Source organism: Pelodiscus sinensis, chromosome 5 (genome assembly GCF_052426305.1).
Source record: "Pelodiscus sinensis isolate ZL-2025 chromosome 5, ASM5242630v1, whole genome shotgun sequence".
NCBI classification, from domain to species: Eukaryota; Metazoa; Chordata; order Testudines; family Trionychidae; genus Pelodiscus; species Pelodiscus sinensis.
The window spans coordinates 53925407-53947121 of NC_143056.1; the positions used below are offsets into that span (position 1 = coordinate 53925407).

Below are 21715 nucleotides of genomic sequence, written 5' to 3' on the forward strand. Positions count from 1 at the left end.
AATTTTTAGTGTATACTTCCAGGGTTGCTAGGTGTCTGGTATTGACCTGGACAGTCCGGTATTTTCGCCTCCTATCCGGTAAAAAAAAATTCGGAAAATAATAGACACCTAAAATGTCCGATTTTTGTTTTTTTTGTTTTTTTTGTTTTTTTTCCTGGCCAGGAGTTGAAAATACCGGGTGCTTACCTGCTTCTGCAGGGGAGCTGTCTGGCCTGGAGCAGGAAAGTAAGATTGCGGATGGCCTCCAGCAGCCTGTTACCGCAAAAAAAACTCAAAAGCATTTCTGAAAGGGGCCATGCTGGGTTTTTTTAAATTAATTAATTAAATTTTGCTTAATAACTCTCAGGGTCTATTTTTTGTTCAGCAACTTTGGTCTCCCCCTTAATTTTTTCCCCAATGTGTTGGTGTTTTTTTTTGAGGGGTGAAGGGAGAGGTTCAGTATTTTTGGTTAAACCATCTGGCAACCCTAAATACATCACTCCTCAATTTTTCTATACGTATATCACACAATGGTTATGATGAACAATGTGGTGCAGGCTTTCATTAGAGACCTTTCATGACATTTTTTGGTGTGCTAGTATGTAGCAAAAACACAACTGTGGATTACACTGATGTGCCTTGGTTTTGCTGGAGGTCTTCACCAATCATTGAAAAAATTGGGAGTTTTCTCAGTTCTTAAATGAAAGCTTCAATGTGTTGAATATTTATTAGAGAGTTTTTCTGCCAATTAGGTTGGGAGCATTTGTAAGGTGTGTAGACTAATTAGTTGCTAAAAATAGTTTTAAATAGCTTACATAAAAATCACTTCCCCAGTCATCAATTTTTACTTGATCAGTGTGTTGGTTTTAATGCTGTTAATTACTCGGTCCTCCATAGAATCTTCCAAGCAAAAGAGGGAATACAAGATCTGGAATTCTACTGTGGAAAAATATTTATCCCTGCATCCCACCTGGCTGAATGCTGACAAAGCCCTTTAGACACCTTCTTGTTTGTTACAAAGATACATAAAATCTACTTGTTTAATTGCTCTGTAAGTCCCTTTTAAGGGTTGCATTTTTAGATATAGGTACCTAATAAGCTTGTGCAGAATCTGAACAATCGCACAGAAATGCTTTTACATTCCAGTACCTGTTTTCTATATATACATGCTATTTTGATAGTATGTAATGTTGAAATTTATCCATGAGTTCATGCTGTTTTTTATATCTTCTCTGTACAATTAGCCCCAAAGTATTAAATATAAATCCATTTCATGCAATATAGTTTAATCGTTAAATCAATATTATGGCAGTTAATGGCCTTGATCTTTTCAAAAGTTTAAACATAGTATAAAGTCTTTAAAGTCATATGGTCTAAAGCCTTACAGTATCAAGCCTAAAAAACAACAAACAGTCTAGTAGTACCTTAAAGACTAACAAAACATGTAGATGGTATCAAACTTTTGTGGGCACAACCCACTTCTTCAGATGACAAGAGTATCAAGCCTATATGTTTCAGTTCATTGTGTGTAGTTAAGACTTTTAAAGACATGTTACATTTTTTTATTTAATGTTTTACATTATATATGGCCCTGCATTAAAGATTGACTCTTAATATCTGCTTTTATGGGTTTCCATGTTTGTTGCAGGTGAAACCAAATCTTTGAAAAACTATGACAAACATGATGCATTATGGTAGTTTAATGATGATTGTTCTGGTCTTCAGTTTTATAGATTTTGAAATATAGTTTTAGCATCAGTTCACTGTACTTATTTCAATGTAATTTATCATCAAAAGATTTATTTTTCATTACTTGTCAGGCTATTTCTACATTTTTGCCTGTACTGAATATTAAATATATCCTGGCCTGTAGGCCCTACTTTTTTTACATAAATGTATCCTCTAGAAATGTATTCTCTTAGTCTTATTTATATTTTTTTCTTTATTTAGTTCACAAATGTATATTTGTGTTTGTGTAGCTGTGTGAGACCTACATTAAGTTTTAATTACTATAATTGCATTATAGTTTTAATTGCCCGGAGCTATATATATTACTTATACATGCTCTCTTTTTTCAAATTTGCTTCAGTGTGAAAATCCATATTTAAAGCTCAGTCTTTGTTATAGCCATGTTTGTTTTAAAAATGAATGTATTTTGTCAGTAATTTGTTTCTATGCTGCTATTGAAGATATTAGAGATTGAATGTGATCTTTCTCCCTTACTACCCAACTTCTTTCTGCAGAATCATGCAGTGAAGTCATAATCTTGTGTTTCACATCCATCTGTTACCATAGAAATGATTGTAATAATCTAAATTTAGCATTATGTCTTTCCTACAGGATCAAGCAGGGGAACAAATGTGTTGTATATAAAAGAGCCCTTGTTTAAATGGAAATATCTTTTAACTAGTAAACTAGATACTGTAGTAAAAATGCATGAAAGGAAACCTTCTAAATCTCAAGTAAATGTATATTTGAAAGGTGTTTTACACCAAAACATTTAAAGATACAACATTTGGAGTTCAAAGTACTTGACAATGGCCATTTTAAATTTGGAGAATTCTCAGCTGACCTTGTAAAGATTTTCATATGGTATAGATGTTGTTTCCACATTACTTTTGTAATTATTCATACTTCAGTATCTGATAAAAAACATAGTTAGAATTCTTTTATCAGACAGGAGAAAAATACAAGTTATCCAAGACACTAAGGACATTGTTTGAAATCTAACGATCAGACCTTAAACTACGGCAAGTCTGAATTCCTCTTTTTAGGGCTCTCATTTTTCTGCTCCTAAATAACTGGGTAGATGTTTCGTGAAGCTAATTATTGGCTAGATGTCCACAAAAATAACTTGGTTTCTAGGATACTTCAAGGGTTGGTGCAAGTATTTAAAGTGCTCAAAGGAGCAATATAAAAGAAAATATTGTTCGATTTTTTTCATTAGTTCATGGATTATAGTAAGCATACAGATAGTTTGATCTAGTCATTCAGTTGCCTGCCATCCAGTAATTTTAAGTTGCCATATATGTAATTAACTACCCCAACACAGTTCCCATTTGACACAATAATTAATTTTTTTGATGATTCCATCTTATGCATTGTCATGTCATTGTGTGGAACTGAATGTTTAATGTATTGTATGGTTGATTATTGCTAATAAATATTTAATGTGATCCATCTTTCTATATCTATACGTATATATAAAGCTGGGGAATAGGGTAAGCTCTTTCACTACCAGAGAGGTAAAGCTTGTGAAAGATGTTTGAAGTTAAAAGGAAATGGGTTGGTTTGGGTTTTTTTTTTATAATTCGCTAGAGTAGACAAGTATGTAGAAACTGATAATTTTCCTTTCAGCTGGAATATATTTCACTTCAAGAACCATTTTCTACTTTACATAGTGTCAGTTGATTTTATTTTGCGTATTTATGTAGGTAATGGTTCTGCAGTTCATATGATGTAGGTTGACTAAAATCTCTGTTCAGAACCCCATAATGTGTATTACACACAAGTACTTTCAAGGAATAGTAAGGCTGCAAATTTAAGCATGCAAAGCTTAATGAAATGCCTGTGATAATTTAAGTCAGCCACTTTCTCTGTATGCATTAGGAGATATTATTTTTATCACATACTATGTTTTCAGCAGGACTAGTGATCAAAAATGTACTAATTTGCTTCTGTTCTCTGCCATGGTGCTATTCATTATAGTATCTGAGTACTTCAGAATGCCAATAAATTTATTATCAGAACACCATTACGAGATGTGGGAATACTTGTATCCCATTTCACAGTTGGGCAACCGAACCACCAAGAGATTAAAGTTAAATGCATCCAGTATCTTGGGTGTCCAGTTGAAGTATAGTAGCTGATTTTTAGGCTATTTAAATTCTATAGCATTTTATATTTTCAAAGCATTTTTCCCTTTGACTTTATTTGCAGGATCTGCAAACCAGGCCCCAGGATAGCAAGTCAAGCAGCCAGAAAATGAGGTACACCATTAATTAGTGACCATCTGTGAAAAACCTTTAAGTGATTTGCCCAACATCATATAGGAATTCACGCAGAGACAGGAACACACTTCAGTTCTCAAATGAGAATTCTGTCTCATTCACTATATACCTTTTATCTTCTCTAACAGATGAGGAATAGGTCCTACTGACAGCAGCCTTTTACATGTTTTGTATTGCTAGAGCACTCAGTGAAGTAGGGATCTTGGCAGGAAAAACAGTATGTGACTGATTGTGTAATTAAAGCATGTGTGCGTGTGTCTACACACACACACACACACACACACACACACACGTCAACTTTGAATACTTGAGTTTGGAACTACAGTAAAACTCCCAATAGTCTGGCATCCAATTGTACGGCACTCCCGATAGTCCGGCATCAAAATGGCAAGAGCTTAGTGGGTGAGCTTCATCAAAAATCAAGTCTCAAGGCAGCAGCTGAACCAAGCAAAATCGGATGGGACTGAGTCAGTCTGCCACTGGCATTGTGTGATGCTGGACAGTGCTTGTGCTACAATAAAAAGGGTTAAAAACACTTTATATACAGTATATACTCTATGTGTGTGTCTCTGTCTCTCTGTCTCTCTGTGTGTGTGTGTGTGTGTGTGTATCTATATATATATATATATAATATAAGATAAAAATCTTATAGTACCTCCGGATAGTCCGGCATATCAGATAATCTGGCACCACCAAGGTCCCAAAGGTTCTGAATTATTGGAAGTCTACTGTATAATGTTTTTTAGTGCAGTTTGTGTGTAATTTCCTAGCTTTCTAAAGTCAAGAGCTAAAAATTGAAATTCAATCATCTGATGCCATATAGGCAGCCCTATCGGTCACAAGCAGGTTTTGTAGCCTCCAGGATCCTCTTGCGCATACCTCTTGCTTCTTGAGCCAATGAAGTAACTGATAGTGATATAATTTCTCACCCTTGGTGTAGATCTGTACTTGAGGGGCACAATAAACAACATAGTGGATTTTGCAGATACTTACTGAAAGCAGAAACGTGGAAACTCAGGAATTGTGTGTTACAATCCTTCTGAGTAGGAAAGATGCTTCTGCCTTTTCCGCACAAACATAATCCATTCTGCCCTGTCATCTCTAACCTGTCTCTTCTTCACCACTGTTCATGTCTCAGCCCATTCTTATCACCTAGGCAGTCCCAATTTCCAGACTCAAGCATGTCGTGCCAATCCTAGCCTTCCTTGTTCAGTCCCAATCTGCCCTTGCAGCCTCAGATTTGTCTTGTCCCCTTCCCTACATTAGTTCCCAGTTTGTTTCCCTTTTACTTTACCTGATCTCATTCTCCTCTCTCACTGGCTCCCAGTTACTTTCTCTCACCCATTTTTACTGGTCCCAGTCTTTTTGCCTGGAGTCTCAGACCTAGGATCCTTTACTAGCCAGTTCCATTCTACTTCTAGCTCTTACTCTCAATCTCCTTGTCTCTTCTGCTTTGCAATCATGTAGCTTTCTCCTCCACTCTTCTTGGGCATCAATAAGGGGGAGCACTGAATGCTCAAGAAAGATCTTTTGACTGCTTTTAGTTACAGACCCAGTGAGGCCCAGAGCTGGAATCTTGGAGCTGGAATTATAGGAAAAATTTCTGAGGCATGCCCATTTTAGATGGCAACTGTGAACTTTTCTTCCATAGTTCTAAAGAATGCGCATGTATGAGCTGCAGTTTTTTCCCCAAAATTGTATAACTTTCCCAAATTTTGCAACCTATTTTAAGGAGATTGCAATAACTACATTCCTTTCCCTTTTTCAAATTTCAAGACCCTTTTCTAAAGCATGAGTTCCTAGACTTTTAAAATAAAAAGTCACCAGAATCTTTTAATACGGACAAAATAATGTGTTTTTCTTTACCCTCATCCTAAAACATTGCCGAACCATTTTTATGGAATTTAAAAGGCAGAAGCAGATCTGACATGAAAAATTTCAACCCAAAGTTTGGCAAAAGACAAGCCATTGAAAAAAGGGTTTTTACATGAAAACTTTTGGACAACCTTAATACAAAGCAGAGCTACCTCCTCAGTCTATAGTATGTATGTTCAGAAGTAATATATAAAGGTACAGAACCAGATTCTCAGTTGATATAACTGGGACTGTGAGGTTTTTTTTGCCCACACATTTGGTTATTATTGACATTCAAATTTTAATTTTGTTGTATTTGGATATTGTCATATATATTTTCAGACTTTGGAGGTGTCTGGGCAGCTCCAAATGATGTAGGGGTCCGTGTGAGTATACTCAGTGTCCATATTGATTTGCATTTAACTTTACAAAAGTTTGTGTAATGTATCCCAAACTTATTGATTCATTCAAACTAGTTGAAGAATATAGTCATATTGGACTTTAACAAACCTGAAGAGAAATAATGTTTTTAATTTCAATAAAGTTTCCGAATTAACGTGTTGGAAGATGGTGGAATGAGCCTACTGAAATTTACTTATTTCTTGTACTTTAGATCCATATACATTTGGACTCTTAGGAGTGCACAAGAGTGTCTGTGTTGTTTTTTGTGTGTAAGCACAAGCATACCATTTTAATTGCTTGATATCTCCAAAATCAGCACAAGTGTTTTTTGTGGGGAAAGGAGTCTCTTGTTTCCATGTTGCTCTGGCTCCAGCTGTATTGCCAAAGGAATGTATTTAAAATGCCAATGAATTGTAAAACTCCTGACATTCCCTGGCTTCCAGTGCATCTAGGAGCAGCAGGGAGTTGGCCACTGCTTCTGGGAGCCGCAGTAAGCACTGCCAGAACCCCTCCTCCTTCACCCCACTTCCCTGCCCAATACCAGAATACCCCTCATTATATAGAGGGTTTTGTAGTTGAGGATTGAAACTTTGGGGGTGTGTATGTTCCACCTAGGAGTAGCAAAGAGTGGAACAATGAGATTATGTGCTCTTAACAATCTTTGTTACTGACCAGATGTCTGATATCTGCTGAGTCAACTTGTAGCTTTTTTTTAGGTTGGTTTCATGTGTCTGTACAGATATTTACAGTAATCAAATCTGGAAGTCATGAATATGTGGTTTGGAATATTGGGCTACTTAAGTATTATAGGGAAAAGTTGGCTGCATTGAGGTTTGGTTTATTAAGTACTGGCCACCTTGTTCCATGAATTAGGGTGAGTGATATTTCTTCAAAAGAGGTGGTGGTATTCTCAATTGTTGTGGGTTTTAGAGGTTCTTATTTTTCACCTGCTGAATAGAGCCTGACAGAGAGTTATAAATGTTTTGTTTTACTTCAGAGTTTCTATGCTTCACACAAAAGTAACTCCTCTTGAGAAAATATAACCTATTGTTTAGTTCCTGATGCCTCAAGAGACTGCCCATGGACACACCTTCACATTCAACACATCAGTTCAGAGAATTGGAACTCAGTGTGTGGGTTGAGGGTGAATAGTGTGAGTATCTGATTCTGTTTTTTGTTTTTGTTTGTGCCTCTTCAAGGGAGGAGAACTTGTGGGGGAGTCGTTAGTGTGGGACCTGGGGAAGTATGCCGTTCAGGTTGCTCCTCCATTTATCTAAATATTTTCATGTGCATGTCACTTACTAAATTGGGGGAGGGAATGGGATACAGATTTTATCCATATGCAGCTTACATCCAGCATCCATAGATGCATGTTCTGCAGCCAGGGGAGCCCATGATGAAATGAAGGATGAAGAATTTTGATCTGATATTTGAGGGAACTCCTAATACATTTTAAATATGTACAGTGAAGGTTGCCATGAAATTTAAATTGGTATAGAAATGAACAAGGTGTGTGTGAGATCTGTACAGTATTGATATTAAAAAAAATGTTCACAAGAAGCACTGAAAGAGAGACTTTCACTGGAATGAAAGACATCACCTGGCTACAGATTTGTTAGCAGGTAGACAGGCAAGGATGTATGCGTACAAAGAAAACGTAAGGGCCATGGCTGAATATGGAGTTATTTATGGAAGGATTATTTTTAATCTCATGGTTGGTCTTGTTCTGTCCTACCGCTTTTTAAGACTTTAAAAAGTGAATATTTAACAAAACAAACAAAACCCACCAATTTCACTTAAAGCATTTTCTGGATAGTAACTATCCTTGACTGTTATGACAAGCATAGGACTAGCTCTGTGAGGATGTTTATGTAATATAATATGCCACATAATATCCTAGCAACTGGAAATGCCTCTTGCATGTGTTGAAAGCAAGTTTGGATAGTTGTAGTTAGATTTATTTCTTACTGTGAGTAAATGTCATCCGTGCTAGGCTTTAACTCTTAGCCAACTATATTGGTTTTACAAGTTTGAAAATTAATGGTTATATTTTTTTAGGGGGCTGTTGATATACTTCCTAGAATAATGCAGGGGATGTGAAGAGATGATTTGTAGGTAGAAAACTAGAATGGTTTTGTTTTCAAAGCTTTTGGATTTGTGGCTTTATTATAATAATATAGTAGAACCTGCATTTTATTAACTAATTTGCAATTGAATTCATAAAATTAAACATCTAAAAATAATAGGTTTAGTGCATAAATTTGCAATATAGTACAGAACATTTTTTTCTTGTCCTTCCAACAACAGCACACAGTTTCCAATTTAACACATTGAAAGCTAAAGGAATGTCTTAAATTGGAAACTTGTTCTTCATCAACATCACTTCCATTATGTGATTTTTTTTTTTTTTCTGTGCCCCTCTCTCCCTCACTCTGACAGGATAATAGTTTGTATAAATGGTCACTTATAAGTTTGGGTGTTTGTAAAGAGCTATGTATAGACATCGGATGGTGGTGGTGGTAAAATAAATATTGTAACAACATTTTGTTGTTAAACACACTTGTGAAATTATGTCATTTTTATGCTTTTTCCAAAACAAGTATTATAATATAAAAGACACAAATTGGTGATCTGTGCAAAAGATCAATAATTAGACGATACAATAATAAACCTGATTTTATAACCACTGCATGTGTTGTTTAAGACTAACAAATCCAATAATTATTTCTATTTACAATATTTTTGGCTGATACTCTGTGAATAAAGTTTTAGACCAGAAAGGATGTACATGGTGACTGAAAATCCTTGTCTAAGTTTTATGATTAAAATCCTGAGAGACCCTTACTGTATTAGATGCCTGCCCTCTCTCATAGCTCCGCAATTTAAAAAGAGGAAAAGAGCTATTGCATAGCAGCTTCATTTTTTTCTTGGTGGTGCATATCCATTATGATGTCCTGAATAATAATGAACATTTCAGAATCACCCTAAAATGTTACTATTTGCATTTATGGTGGTAGTGGGATGATATTTCACCTACAAGATTTGTGTGGGCAATATGTACTGACTAGCTACTCTTGCTGGCAGGATGTGTTCTTTGTTGTAAACCCTGGACGCAAAATGACCCAAATGACTTATCATTTTCATACCTACTCTGTTTTCTGCCTTTATGCTACAGACAAAAGCAGTTCACCTCCTGCAGAAAGTGAGCATTTCTGGACAAAATATTGCTGTTTAATTTACTGTAATGTTATTTCCCTTTCTCTTTTTTAAATTTCTCTGACAGCAAAGAGAACCCCCTACAACATGACATTTTTTGACTCCCATTCTTACGTACACATGCTTTTGCAGGTTTTGATCTCTGGAGTGTTAGTTCATCATCCCCCTTTCACACAGTATTACAGAAAAGCAAGGAACAGAGAATTAGCAAAGGAATTAAATAGCAACTTTATTCTTAAAAGCACTTGAGTTACAGGTCTTTGAAAAACAAACAAAAAATGTTGTGGGGCATATTCCCCATCTGATGCCATTTCTTCTCATGATCTGAGGTTTGTCACTCTGGACAGTTTCTGTCTCGCACTCTCTTGCCTGCAAGCTCTTCTTACCTATGGTGGTAATCAGCATCCTTGCAAATAGCAGCACATACATCTTAAGCAGAATCTCTGTTTCTTTGCCAGGTGCTCCACTGGGACTCTACAACCTGTTCCCCCAGTCGTACATGTCCTGACTGTAAGTCAATGTGTAGAAAAACTGATATACCGTTGGGATGGTTCAGCAATTGAGAGTCTTTGAGAATTGATACCTATATATAGTTCTCGCTGATAGTCCGATAGTGAAGTGTCAAGACATTTTTCTGATGCTGGGCACTGTTCGCTGTGCAATATGATAGGCTTGTGTTGGTAGATTTAGATAGGTGCAACATATAATAGGGTTCATAATTTGATGCAGGCATATTATATTAAATGTATTGCCTATCTGTACTATCTGGACTGCAAAAGAAGAGATAAAGGAGATGAGTAAAATTGATATATGATCCAGTATAAATGTATATTTGGGATTAATCTCAAACGAAACAGTGCTTGACTTTAGGGAGAAGAGTATTCTGTTGAAATCCAGTTATTCTATTAAATTCTCTTTTTTCATTACAAGATATACAAGATATATATATATATATAAACTTACTAAAGCTTATTTGCTTTCTTTTAAAAAATTCCTCCTAATTTTTGGGACAGAAAATGTTTTATTTGAAATTGGTCAATCAAAATATATTTTACATAGGTAGTCTGAAATCCAATACTAGTTATTTAGCCATTTCTGTACTTACTTACTTTATTCTATGTATACTTTTTTAAAGAATATGTTAAGACATAATGTAATATAAAGTTTTTATCCCATTTTGGAATTGCTGCATTATACATAATAAAAATGTGTTTATACAGGTCACACCAAATGAATGCTAATAAGTTTTGTATTGAACAATCAAGTTATTTTTTTAAGGCTTATATTTTTTACTGAAAAACTATTCTTGTGTTGCTTTACAAATTCTGTATTTATGTTATTTTTAGGTATCCGTCCTTTGTAAAACGTGGTGTCTTTGTTACAATGATACTGGCCTTGCAAAACTAGGAGGAAGCTATTTAAAAAAATCTAAAAATAGCCTGAAATAGCTTTCCATATTTCAAAATGTCATAATTTTAATGCCTATTATCTTGGGCTCCTCAAAACTCAAAGTGTGTCCTATATTACTCTGAAAAGTTGAGACTTTTCTTTGTCAAAGGCGTAAAGTTGCTTCCAAGATAGCAAAGTACAGTAAACATCCGATAATCCGGCACCTTTAGGACCTAGGGGGTGCCGGATTATCAGATATGCTGGAGTACTGGAAGGGCAGTATGAGGGGCCTGGGGTGGGAGTGTGGGGGTCGGCAGGGAACTGCGCAGTGTGGGAGAGGGCGGCGCTGCGGGACCAACCTGGCAGCACCCCAGCTGCTCTGCCCCCGGCTTCCCCAAGTCCGCCGCCGGTCAGCAGCGGCTGACTTGGGGAAGCCGGGGGCAGAGCAGCTGGGGTACTGTCAGGTTGGTCCCGCAGCGCCACCCCTTACCTGAGCAGCGCTGCGGGACCAACCTGGCAGCACCCCAGCTGCTTTGTCTCCGGGTTCCCCAAGTCAGCTGCTGGTCAGTTTCAGCAGCAGCAGACTTGGGGAAGCTGGGGGCAGAGCAGCTCCAATTGTTCAACTGGCCAGAGTACTTCCGGGTTCCAGTTGGTGCCGGACTATAAGGAGTGCTGGACCACTGGATGCCGAACAATTGGAGTTTTACTGTAAAAGGGCTTAGCTGTTTTGAGGTTTTATGTCTAGAATAGCTGTTAATGGTCTAGGATTGAATTTTGCCTGTCTTCGGCTTTGTGGAGCAGAACTTGGTGGGTAAATTTCACATTTCTGGGAAGCAGGAGGAAACATTGATCTGTGAGGATGAATTGAAAAAATAACGGGCTATCCAGACAAATTGAAATGTTACAAAAGAACCTGGTGAGATGGCTTATGAAGGATATGGGAGGCGAGATATTGCTGTCAAACCCTCCTTAATATCTGTAAGCAGTTGAAAACGTATAACATTCTTAAAATGTTCAGAAATTGATTTTGGCCACTGGAGAGGTGCTGGTATGAGTTTTTTCACTCCAGTTGTATCTGTACTCCCTTTTTGCCTGTAAATTATTGTACTTATTTTTGGACACACCAATCTCCGATACTACTTTTTGTTAAATTTTATTAATAGTGATTAGATTTCTAGCTTCTGTTAGATAACTGTGGGGGAGAAGTGGGAAAATTTGGGCTTTCTTCTTTATAGATTTAAGAGTTCTTAAAATGATTTAGTGATTGAGCATGGTTTTTTAGCAGGCTAAGACATGGCAACAGAGAAGGAACAGAGCCTTGAAGTTGAGAACAGAAACTTGAGCTTAATATTGATGTGACTTTTTATTACAGTGGATTGTAATTTCCTACTTCTATAATTGTGATTCCTCAGTGTATCCTTTTGGAGGATCCTGCTTGTGTCCCCTTCAGCTTTCTGTGGGAGCTCTACAGAGATCTGTTTTGGACTCCTTCTCTTCTCCTGAGCACTTTTTTTTTCTTTGGGTAATCTTATCCACAAACAAATTCAGCTGCCATTGCTATACATGTAATTCTCAGATCAGCCTCTTTCAGACTTATGGCCTTCTATCCAAAGTGAAATCTCAGCCTGCCCATCTCTGTCTCTGACATCATCTTGTGGATATCTGTTGTTGTCTAATGTCTGTTTATGGCTATCGTAATGGCTAAAACAGAGCTCTTAATCTCTATTCTCAGAATATTAGCAGGTAAAAAGAAGGAAATACATGCATTTTCTACTGCTGCCCCCCAAAAATCCCATATTAATTGTATGACCAGACAAAATGAAGGATCTGGACCTCATTGGAACAGGGTATTAGGCTAGATGGATGATTGATCTGACCCGTATGGCCTTTCTTATGTTTTTATTTACCATGTACTACAATAGTTGTGGTTTCCATTAGAGTAACATTTCACTTTTGGTGTCAAAATGTAGGGTCCACTGAAAGAATTGCAACATGTTATTTGCTATTTCCCCCCCACATCTAGTATTGAGGTTGCTTTTACCATTAGGTTCTTAGCCATTGCAGGATGCCAGTAGATGAAAGGCTGTATCAAGGAGACACCTCTGGCTTTTTGTCAGGCTCAATGAAGACTATATTACCAACACTGGAACGGCATCAGGGCTGTTTATATGGTTACTGTGCTCAAACAGGGCATGAAATTAAGGAATTTTCTTAAGGGGCTTTTTTATACGTTTCTTATGTTTGTTGTGAGAAATTTTTCTTGTTACATTTGAGAGAGAATCCTGTAATTTTTCTCTCTGAAATCCCGGGTTAACACTGATATAAAGGAGGAAGTTAATGCAACTGAAAGAGAATTTTGGGGGCATGCTTTCATTGTACATTGCCTTAAACAGAAGATAAACAATACATTTGAATTATTTTAGTTCAGTATCCATTATAACATAAGTTTATCATTTACTTTTACCACAATGGCGCTTGAAAGGGGCAACGCTGCATGGAGCCCAGGGTCAGCTGAGGACTCTAGCAGATCCCGGGCTCCATGCAGCGCAAGGGGAGGCACACGCCATTAATCACAATTAAATTTTTTAGTTGCTTGACAGCCCTACTCTTTTTCTCCCTTATAGCACCAACACTGCTCTTTCTAACTGCACCCCTAACCCAAAAATCTCTCCCTAGGTTTCTTCCACAGTCATAGACTGTGCTTTCAGCTGTCCATCTTTGTAGCTGCCTCGTTCTCTGTGTTCTGATGTCCCTCCCAGAGAGAGAAAGACACACACATACACACACACACACATGCTCTCCTTACCCTAACAATACTTAGTAAAGCCTCTCCCCTCTCCAAAAATCCCAGGCAGGTTCATATACTTGTTTTGGCTTAGGTGGAGGTCTGTGATTAATTTATTCTTACAGTTATGGTAATTGAATCTTTCCAACCCCTTAATCTCTTCCAGGTTTGGGATTAATACAGTCATCAGTGCCTCTGAACATAATAGTTGGCAAGCTGCTAAAGGCCCCCGAAGCCTTATTTGCCCACTAGGATTTTTCTGTGTGCACTGTTTTTCTAGCTATGCCCCCTCGCCGTCCCAAGTGCCAGGAGCTGTGTGATGGTACAGTTGTATCAGAGCTGGCTGTTCCAGTAGGGACTAGTGAAATCCCTAGAAAGGGAGATCCAAATGGCAGCTTTACATATGGCTTCCACATATTTGATTTATATTTAGTGTATGTTCATTTGGCTTTATATTATGTTTGCCTGTGATATTGAGGCATGTGCACAAAATTAATGTAACTTTTTTTCTTCTGTAAAGATCCGGGGGAGGGAAAGAGGGTAGTTATTTTGTTGAGCTGAGAATATATCCTATAGTGAAATAAGAGTCTTTTTTGTATTTTTATTTAAGATAATTACAAAGCTATAAATATTGTATTAGCAATCAACCCTCTGTTTTGGGGGTTTTCTTTTTTGGAAGGGGATGGATATAAGAGGTCTTTTGCATCTTTAATTATATGATCCTAATGTTAATAAGGTGAAATACAAAAAGCTGTTGCCCTCTGTACATATTTCCAGTAAAGTCAGAGTTGCTGGAGGACTTAATGTAAACTCCATGGTATATTGATTTTATGAAGTATTTGCTGTGAACAATCAATGCTTTAAATAAATTCTTCTTCACCACCACTGAATATACTGAACATTTTAAATATAAGGTGAAGGGAATGTTTGTTGGAAAACTAAAAGTTGGATCTCTTAATTCAGACTTCCCTCATCTGGCAACATCTGTGGTCCAGCATCCTTGTGAGTGCTTCTAGGCTGGAACATTCATGAGGAAAAGCTGGGTGCCCTCTGCTCAGCAACTTCTCTCTAGCCCATTGAGAGTGCCACAAATAGCCCATTTGCAGCATTCAAATCCAAGCAGGGAGGGAGAGGAGTGGGGGCAGGAGGCGCTTATAGGAAGAGGCAGGATGACTGTAGGGTCCCATGGTTAGGACTGGGAGCACAGGCTGGCAGCCATGGGGCTCAGTACACTCTAGTGGGTCTGCCAGCCTGATCCCCTAGTCGCAAGGCTCCGTAGCCCACCCTGCCTCTTCCCCCTCCAATCACTACCCTATACCTCCTCCCCTTTCTCTAGGCCAATACCAATCCCTTTGCTCTGCAGCTGGTGGCAACAGAGAGGCCAGCAATGACCTCTTCTGGTATGCAAATTCCTTTGTCCCAAGGGTGCTGGACCAGGATGGATACAACCTATGCTATTAAATGCCAGGTTTCTTGCAACAGTAACCTCTAAATAAATATTTGTCTGAGAGTCTCTGTACTGAAGATCTGTTGTTCTGTTGTTGCATTCGTGACAGCAGCTGAAAAGGTGCAAGAATAACATAGTTTTTAACCTGAATTTATTCTTCAGAGTTACTGATTATATTTTTGTGATTTATATTTTATCCCACTTTTTTTTTTTTTTTTTTTTTGGAATAATAACATGGCTGGAGAAAAATTAAGATAGTGCAAGGCTGCTACTCAGAGGAATCCTCACCAAAAGCATAGTTAATCATCCTAGAAAATATATTAACCATCGAATTGGTTGGATACTTCACTTCAGTTATATCAATATAGCTTGTACTACTAAATGCATCTCTCTGTATATATATAAAATCTATATTTTTAATTCACTATGCCTTCCTTATCCTTCTGTCACTTGTCCAGCAAGTCACCATTCTTTTCCTCCTCAGGGCTTTCTTTAAAGCTCATTCTTATAAGGTCTTTTCTATTCTAAACTTTGGGGAAATACCTCATTGTTGCCTGCCACTAGTATTGCTTCATCAGTAGTTGCAGAAGTAGGAGTATTAGTGTGGAGGATTATTTATTACAATAATTTCAGCCCTAAATTAATATTTTTACTGTTATTCTCTAGCTCTAGTTTAGACCACACAATAGAAAGCTAATGCCTTATTTTTCTAAACTTTTTTTCTTGTTACTGCTAATGCAATTGCACCAATCCATTATGACTACATATGGGTGAGTTTAAATACAAATAATTAAAACCCCCCACTAAGGAAAGCGTAGCTCAAAAGGCCTATACACTTTCCCTTTACCTTCATTTAAGTGTGAAACTGAAAGTGCAAGTGATAATTAAAAATCAATAAAAAGTAAACAGTACACTTCTGCCCTCAATGCTTGTTTGTTTGTTTTTGTTGTTGTATTCCATTCCCTTTTCCTCAACTGTATTTTTTTGTTTAGATAACAGCTCTCTGAATATAGAAACCTTGTGTACTTAGAATTACAGAAAACACCTAATACACCTTATTATAAATAATCATGTATCTTAAAGGCATGCAACCTAAAAGAAGGGGCAGCAGAGAAAGATCATAGCTACTGACTAGACCCTTTACTCCATGCTAAAGCACCATTATAGTCATTACCAAAATCTTTTTCATAAGTAGTTCCAGAGTGCCAAGGACCCAATGATCCAGTGGACACTGGTATTTTATATTTTTCAGGACCACATTGGAGCTGAGCTGATCCTGCCAACTTCCTCTACGTTTTCTGGGAACATGAAAGAACTGGCAACCCTACCTTTTAATATTGACTTATTTTTAGTTCACTTATGAAAACTATTCAACAAATCCCAAGATCAGAAAGTAATTTGTAATAACTTGTAAGCCACTGTTAAAAAGGAATTAAAATGAATAGATTCTCGACACTGAGGGTTTTAAATTACTATTGTGTTTGCATCAGTTTAATAGCTTTAATATTTGAATATTAGAATGGGATCATAATAATTAAGTATGGAAAAAGACCTATGAAGTCATCTAGACCATCCCCCATTTAAAGGATATGTGCACCCGAGGAAAATTATGTATTTTCTGTACAGTTAAAGTTCTGAAATTGTGACGGCACAATAAGACTATTTTTTGTGTTTTTTGTATTTTTTTTGTTAATTTGCCTTATCTAAATAAGTGCCATTTAAAATATATCTTGACATGTAAGATTTTTGATGTAGTTTACATAGTAATATGAGATTGTATTTTGACTCATTTTTTCCTGAAGTACATTTTCATTTTGTTAAATATAAGCCTGTACATTAATTTGTGTATAGCACATGTACAGTTAGGGCCCAATCCAATTACTGCTAAAGTAATGAGAATCTTTCATTTTGCTTCAATGGAAGTTGGATCAGACTTTTAAGGCAACACTTTCTGTAGCCAGCTTTTGTACTGTATTATTCTGTTGTGTTGAGAATGATCTGCTATATCAATAAAGCCCTGGCTGCTTTGTACAATGGAAGCTTGTGGAGGAAGGGATTACTGTGAAATGCTGTCTATTCTTCATTACAATTAAACAAGTTGAATATTTTTATTAAAATATTTTATTTAACACATATATAAATAGTGGGACTCTTTTTTTTTGTTTTGAACTTGCTTGTCCTGCTTATGAGACTCAATAGAGAGGAATCTGAGATTAGAGCAACAGACATTTTTTTCCGGATTCAAGATTTTCCTTAGTTAAAATGCAGGCTATAGGAGGTTAAGTCAAGAGCCTGATTTTTTTTATAAGTAAGGCAGCATATCTGAGATGTAATACTGTGTAATATTATCTAATGATTATTTGTAGTTTCAAAGAAAACATGCAAAAACATAAAATATTAAACATTAGTTCATGCAGAGAGCTTATTTCATTGGTCCTCTGTCTGTACTGGCTGCCTGTTTGTTTCTAAGTGTGGTTTTAATGGTGTTTTTGACTTTTAAGCCCCTGATTATTTTGTGACTTGACTATGTGAAAGACCACCCCTCTCCGTAGATGTTACTATCAGGAGAGATGCGTAAGCTACATTTAAAAGGCACATACTGAATTTTTCACGTTGGGTCAAGGGGCCCTAGAGTTAGCTCGCCATCCTGCTCTGCCAGAGCCTCAGTTTGTTAGCAGTCAGAGCATGCAACCAGCATATCTTACCTGCTATCTGTCCTGAAGTTAGTTGCAGATTTTTTAGGGTTTATAACTTGTATTGTGTTGTATTGTGTTCTTTCTTTATGTGAGTATTATTCTGATTTGGATTTTTTGGGTTCAACTGCTTCTGTGTTTTGTGACTTATTTCTTGCATATTTTAAATATTGTCAGAAAATCATCTCTTTGGTATGTGATGCCTGCACACCTGAGCCTTTGGTTTGAAAGTCTGAGCCTGAAACATCAAATCCTGTATTAATTTCAGTATGTCTCAGCATAACCAAAATGGAAAAACAAATTGATGAGATGATGAATTATGTACTTGCTGACATTTTAGCTTGATTGGCAGAAAAGGATAAAGAGTGTAAATTGCATATTTTCTTGTTTACTTCTCAATTTTTAAATGATAGTATGTTTTGTTTAAAACTATACATTTGTATTTAATAATTGATAATTGCAGTCAATAATATACCATGTTGTTCTGCTCATGTTCCTGTGCTTTGTTTGTTTTTCAATAAATGCCTCTCTACACAATATTTTTGTAGATAAATTAATTTTTTAAATCTGCAGATTAGATTTTAGTGTTAAGTTTATAATGTTGAGTGGATTTGTTCTCTGTCTGCTCTTCTAATAGAGAATTTCATATTGAATGTAAATGTTTTGTTTTACTGAACTTGGAAAAAAAGTGTCATTTGATTAAAACAAGTTTGTAAAGACATTTACAGTATAATACACTCATACGTCTAATCTTAAAATAAAAAAATATATTAATACTAGTTCTAGAATGTGTAATAGAAATTAACTATTCCTCTAATTTGTATATTTATGCCATTTACTATATTATCTTGAAAAATAATTTTCATATAAGATAAATGGGAAATAAGTTAGAATTTTAAAGTATCAGACTGTATTTTCTTATAAAATTGCATAAACTGAGCTAAAATAATGTTTGAATTGTATTTGCAAGAAAATTGAGTATACATTTGAATAAAAATACAAATAATCTTGATCCTAATTATTTGATTTGTAATATTTATATATATATACATATATATATTTAATGAGTGACTGAGAGCAACACTCAGTAGTATAGTGGTAGTGCCTATCTTGTACTATGCACTTTTACATGGCTATGTGGACAGAAATTCCCATCTTGAAGATTTCACAGTCTAAAAAGAAAAAGCAACTTACAAAAATAGGTGGGGAGTGATGAAGCATACAGTGAAAAATACAAACTACGTTGAATATCAATACATATCAGCAATATCCAATAGTCTAGCAGAATCAATTAATAAACTTTGTTTAATGTCTTAGCAGAAGTAGGTCTTGAAGACAGATTTGAAGGTATCCTATGAAGTCGGGTCTACCCTATAATATATTGCTGACATAGCTGTGTGTGTTAGGGATGTGATAAGATGTGATTTATGTCAGCTCTAGGTGTCCTAACAAAAGTTGCTATTTATAAACACAGTTATACCTACAATCCTGTGCTTTTGCCAGCATGGCTTGTTTCACTTGCAGAGACTTGGACAAGCTGTGCTGGCAAAAGCTATGCCTGAACTAGAAGTGCTATGCCAAGAATGTATTCCGATGTACCCATATTGGCAAAGCCCTCCTACTTGAGATATGACCCCAGATAAATTTGGGATTGGTGTTCCATGCATGATCCTGATAGTAGAATTGGGTTAGTGCCTTTAAATCATCTTGGGAGATTGTTTAAAGAGGAAATGTATGGTAGTTTCACAACAGTGTGAAGAAACATGATGCTAACAGTTTGAGTCCCCATGGAGAAATCCAATTTTGTTTTAAAAACAGGAAAAACAACAACAGCCCCACAGTTGTCTGCATTGCTAGTGATGAGTGCAGTCTTAAAGAATTAAAAATAAAGAACACTTCTTCCAGGTAATACTATGGAGCATATCCAGTTCTTACTATCCAGGCCTGAAATCTCAGCTGGCTGCTTTGGAAATCCACATGGAAAAGAGAGAAGAAGCTTCCATGTCTAAGGTCATGGAGTGACATCAAAGCTGTTGCAGGAGGCCATTCCAGCCTAATTAAAAGAATAATTGATATGGGTTTTGGCAGGATGAGAAATGATGATGTACTCAAAGCTCCATGCTTTTGGCTCCCCTTTTCATTTCAAAATGGTCTCTCTGCCACAGAGAGAGCCACAAGAGGTCTGGGCTCCTTAATGAATGGATCTCTGCCATTCCTGTGTAGCAGAAACGAGGGGCCTGTCTATACTGCAAAATTACATCAGTTCAATTTAGGTCAACCTAGAGCCACCACAATAATTCATTTGGCTACTATCCTCCTGCCAGTGGAGTGTCCCCTCACCAAGAGTGCTTGCACCGACTACCATGAGGCAATTATGGAGCACAGGCAGCCATTTGAGGCTCACATCTGGAGCCTACTATCTGGTGGGGTGACAGCCCCAGTTCTGAGCCTTGTGAAGGCTCAATTTCACAGCACAGAGCCCACCAGCAGTGCAACTGGTATTCTTATCAATTTCATGAATGCTGCAAATATCTCTACTCAGAGCAGCCATACTGACAACTCTGGGACAGTTGGGCTTGAAGTAGGTAGCCAAGGCAGCAGCCTGGCTTAGGATCCAGATGTTAGAGTACTAGGACTCCCAGCAGGGAGAGGAGATCCTGGGCTGTAGCCTGCTGGGAGCAAGCTGCTGGCAGGATCTATAAGGAACCCCCAGCCTCCTTAGGATGATAGCCTGAATGGGAGAGCCAGGTTCAGGGTTCATAACAGGGAACCTACCAACCTTTCTTCTCAATTTTATGGCTGTAGTGGGTATACTGACATAGGTCACCATAAGCTGCCTTGCGTTGACTTAACTCTGTACTTAGACCAAACCTTGATTACAGTACCAAACAACTCATTTTATTTCCAGGGGTAAAGGCAAGTGTGGATCTTTTAAAAAATGAAATAAGTCAGATAGAAGGATCCAAAAATAATGATGGTAAATGCCATTGTCAGTTTGGCTTGTAGAGCTTTTTAATCAGTCAAATGATTATTTCCACAAACGCAATAAAATATAGGATCTATGTAGAAAAACATCTTTTTCAGATTTAGCTTTATATGCCCAGTCAAAGTCAAGACCAGACAAAGTGATGTTTTCACACTTCCCATCACTAATGTATTAATCTACAATGTTGTACTTTGGTTTGGGGAGGGAAAAAAAGTATCCAAGTTCCATATGACAAATCATTGGTATAGTTGGTATCACAGAGACTTGGTGGCATAATAAACACAACTAGAATATTGGTATAGAAGGGTACAGCTTGCTTAGGAAGGATAAGCAGGGGAAAAAAAGGAGGCAGTGTTGCCTTATAAAAATGTATACTCTGGGGCTGAGGTGGAGAAGGACGTAGGAGACAGACTTGTCAAGAGTCTCTGGGTTAGGTTAAAAGAAGTAAATAACAGACCACCTACCCAGGCACAAGAGGTGGATGAGGCTTTTTTAAAATAACCAACAAAATCATCCAAAGCACAGGGGTTTTGGTAGTGATGGGGGACTTCAACTATCCAGACATATGTTGGGAAACTAAAACAGTAGGGCACAGATTATCCAATAAGTTACTGGACTGCATTGGAGACAAATTTTTATTTTAGATGGTTGAAAGAGCTTCTAGGGAGAAGCTGGTCTAGATTCGATTTTAACAAGGAGGAACTGGTTAAGAATTTGAAAGTGGAAAGCAGCTTGGATGAAAGTGATCATGAAATCAGAGTTCATGATTGTAAGGAATGGTAAAAGGGAGAACAGCAAAATAGAGTCAATGGATTTCAGGAAGGCAGATTTTAATAAACTCGGAGATCTAGTAGGCAAGGTTTTAAGAGAGTTGGCAGTTTTTTGAAGGGATGTTATTAAGGGCCCAAAAGCAAACCATACCACTGCATAGGAAAGATAGAAAGTATAGTAAAA

At 37.0% G+C, this 21715-nt stretch overlaps 1 protein-coding gene across 7 annotated transcripts in view; it reads left to right on the plus strand.

Annotated features, from left to right (window-relative positions):
* NOVA1 (NOVA alternative splicing regulator 1) overlaps positions 1–21715 on the plus strand; it is a 228744-nt gene that overhangs the window by 51650 nt on the left and 155379 nt on the right. For 2 of the 7 annotated variants that reach the window (XM_075927004.1, XM_075927005.2), the window contains one exon: positions 9920–9971. The exons of 4 other annotated variants lie outside the window; for them this stretch is intronic. The gene's annotated coding sequence lies outside the window, so the exon portion shown is untranslated. Of the gene's footprint in view, positions 1–3918; positions 3969–9919; positions 9972–21715 lie in introns of all 7 variants that reach the window. One more of the 7 variants, XM_075927003.1, reaches the window with a different exon arrangement.